This window comes from Tupaia chinensis, unplaced genomic scaffold, assembly GCF_000334495.1.
Source record: "Tupaia chinensis unplaced genomic scaffold, TupChi_1.0 Scaffold000313_1, whole genome shotgun sequence".
NCBI lineage: Eukaryota > Metazoa > Chordata > Mammalia > Scandentia > Tupaiidae > Tupaia > Tupaia belangeri.
In genome coordinates, this window is record NW_006159806.1 from 4,326,968 (window position 1) to 4,330,823 (window position 3,856).

At 40.1% G+C, this 3,856-nt stretch overlaps 1 pseudogene; it reads left to right on the top strand.

The window, feature by feature from the left end:
• The first annotated feature begins 302 nt into the window (after positions 1-302).
• Positions 303-1,273, top strand: LOC102493947 (geranylgeranyl transferase type-2 subunit beta pseudogene; annotated as a pseudogene).
• The last annotated feature ends 2,583 nt before the right edge of the window (positions 1,274-3,856 follow it).

Consider the following 3,856-nt stretch of genomic DNA (forward strand, 5'->3'; position numbering starts at 1 on the left):
CATTCGTTTCTCCCATGAAAGAGAGAGAGACAGCTACCCTCAACAGGGTCTTCATATCTTGATCCATCCCCAGCCTTAGCCAGCTCGTATCACAGGCATATGTATACATGTTTGGGGAGAGGGTACAGGGAGCTCTCGGGACACAAACTTAGGACCTTCCCATGTGGATCTAGCATCATAGAGCTTTGTCTTACTGTTGTACTACCAGCTGGCCCATTACAATTTTCAATGTTTTAAAAACTGCAAAAATACAGGAGTCTGGACTCAGGAATTGGCAAAGATCTTCCTTTCAGCACTCAGACATGGTCACACCACAGAAGGATATTGTTATCAAGTCAGATGCACCCAACACCCTGTTACTGGAGAAACAGGCCGATTATATTGCATCCTATGACTAAAAGAAAGATGATTATGAGTACTGTATGTCTGAGTGTTTGAAAATGAGTGGCATCTACTGGGGTCTGACATTAATGGATCTCATGGGACAACTTCATCACATGAATAGAGAAGAAAGTCTAGCATTTATTAAGTCATGCCAACATGAGTGTGGTGGAATAAGTGCTAGTATTGGACATGATCCTCATCTTTTATACACATTCAGTGCTGTCCAGATTCTTACTCTATATGACAGAATCAATGTTATTGACATGAATAAAGTTGTGAAATATGTTCAAAGTCTACAGAAAGAGGATGATTCTTCTGCTGGAGATATTTGGAGAGAAACTGATATAAGATTCTCTTTTTATGTGGTGGCAACTTTGGCTCTGTTGGGGAAACTTGATGCTATTAATGTGGTGGATTTGGTTGCAGACCAGATTCTGGATCTCATGCTGGACAGATCTATTGCACAGGATTCCTGAATATTACTAGTCAAGTTGCATTAAGTAGATTCTGATTTATTTGGTTGGTGGCTTTGTGAGCAACAGTTACATTCAGGTGGACTCAATGGGTGACCAGACAAGTTACCAGATGTATGCCATCCATGGTGGGTTTTGGCCTCCCTAAAGATAATTGGAAGGCTGCGTTGGATTGATAGAAAAAAACTGCATAGTTTCATCTTAGCATGTCAAGATGAAGAAATGGGGGGATTTGCAGACAGACCGGGAGATATGGTGGACCCTTTTCATACATTATTTGGAATTGCTGGATTGTCACTTTTGAGAGAAGACCAGATTAAACAGGTTAGTCCTATTTTGCATGGCTGAAGAAGTGCTTCGAAGGGTGAATGTTCAGCCTGAACTAGTGAGCTAGAGTCATTGATGCAGCAGTTGCTGAGTGTAGTTTTGACATCTCAACCTTTCTGTATTTGAAGTGTTTATTGAATGTTAAAATGACTACTGTTAATATTTTGTACTGTATATTAATCGTGTTAGGTTAATTTTAATAAATTATATAATTATTTAAAAATACAGTAGTCTGTCCTTACCTATGGGAATACAGTTCAAGGTCCCTAGTGAATGCCTGATACTGTATATACAATATTTTATTAATTTCCTAGCAAAGATGGCTACCAATAGATAGGTAGTGAGTACAGTGTGAATATGTTGGACAAAAGGGTGATTCACATCCCAAGTAGGACAAAGCAGGTTGGAGTGACTTTTCATCTTGCTATTCAGAGTGGCATGCAATTTAAAATTTATGAGTTGTTTATTTCTGGAGTTTTTCTATTCAATATTTCAGACTGTGATTGACCACAGGTAGCTAAAACTGTGGAAAGTGAAACTATAGAAAAAGGAGAAATGGCTGTATTACAATTTTGAAGTTTTGACAGATGACTACAATCATGAAATTATCATCACAAATGAGATAATGAGCTTATCCCACATCTTCCAAAGTCTCCCTATTCCTATCTTTTTTTTTTTTGAGAGGTTTTCGCTATAGGGCGCGTGCGCTCACCAGACAGAGAGAGACAAAGAGACAGAAAGTGAGAAATCACTCTCCAGGGGGGATGGCCATGCTGCAATCCCTTCTCCTCTGTTCTCCTCTCGGGATCTTGGGCGCGCACGCACACGCGCCTGGCGTGAGTTTTAAGCCGCTGGGTCCAGGACGTGAACCACGGTTGACTACGTGGGAGTCCAGCGACATAGCCATTATGCTAACTGCTGGTCCCCCTATTCCTCTTCATATTTTCTCCCTGACTCTATGCCCTACTCACTCCACTGATTCATTTTCACTCATTGTAAAATAGTTTGCATTTCTTTTTTGAATTATTTCTTCCATGAGTGAGGGAGAGAAAAACGCCACCCCCAGCTGGATCGATGCTGTGATCCACTGCAGCTTTCGGTCAGCCTTGAATCATAGTCACCCCAGTCGCTAGCCAGCTCTGGATCATGAGCATTTGCATGCACAGCACACTCAGGGAGGTCTCCAGACTTCAAATGGTAACCTTCCCACGTGGAGTGGGCTTGCACAATGTCATGTTTACCACCACACCACCATATAATGTTCCTAGTTTGCATTTTCTAGAATTTATATAAATGACATTATACAGTTATACTCTGATACCTGGCTGCTGCTGCTTCTTCTTCTTCTTCTTTTTTTTTTTTTTTGCAACAAGGAAACTCACACTTTAATTCAATTTTACCACAAATTTTTGAAATCCCCATGTATATAGCAATTTTTCACAATATGATTTTATATTTTATATCTGTCTTTTCAGATTATCTAAAGTACTTTGGCTTAGAATATTCTTTTTTTGCATTTTTTTAATTTATTTTTTTATTATCATCATAATCTTCTTTATATTACATTCGATTACATATAACTTTACTGTGTATTACAATGCTTTTTCAAAAGGGAATGCCAAGGGGAACCAGCAGTTAGCGTAATGGCTATGTCGCTGGACTCCCATGTAGTCAACTGTGGTTCGCGTCCTGGACCTGGTGGCTTAAAACTCATGCCGGGCGCGTGTGCGTGCGTGCCCAAGATCCCGAGAGGAGAATGGAGGAGAAGGGATTGCGGCGTGACCATCCCCCCTGGGGGTTGATTTCTCGCTGTCTGTCTCTATGTCTCTCTCTGTCTGTCTGGCGAGGGGACAGACCCTATGCACACACCCTATAGCGAAAAAAAACCTCTCCAAAAAAAAAAGGGAATGCCAAGCATGTCAGTCAATACAGAGACATTAATCTCCTCGCTTCAACATTCGCCTTAGGATGCATGTGTTCTATGGAGAGACAGAGACAGAGACAGAGACAGAGACAGCTAAAAGGAAAGTGAGAAATCACTCCCCTGGGGGGAATGGTCACACTGCAATCCTTTTTCCTCTATTCTCCTTCTGGAATGTTGGACATGTATGCACATATGCCCAGCATGAGTTTCAAGCTAGTGGGTCCAGGATTCGAACTGTAGTTGGTGATGTGGGAGTATGATGACATAACCACTATGGCATCTGCTGGCCCCAGTACCTGGCTTCTTTCCCTCAGTGTAATTAGTCTGTAACTCATCGATAATACCAGTATTGTCAAATGTTGATTCCTTTTTATTGCTGAGTAGTTACATATTTCAAGGATAAATCACAGTACATTTATTCATTTATCTGTAGATGGACATTTGGTTTATTTCTAGTTTTTATCTATTATAAATGGGGTTGTTATGAATATCTGTGTGTAACTCTTTGTACAGGCAAATGCTTTCTTTCCTCATAGATAAATAGCTAACCGGAAATGACTGGACTATATAGAAGGTTTATGTTTAACTTTTTAATAAACTGACAGACTTTTCCAAAATGATCAGACCTTTCTACATTTCCACCAACAGTGAATTTGGGTTCCTATTCTATATTCTCATCAATGTTTGGCATGGTCAGCCTTTAATTAGCTATTCTAATAGGTATCTAACGGTATCTAATTATGGTTTA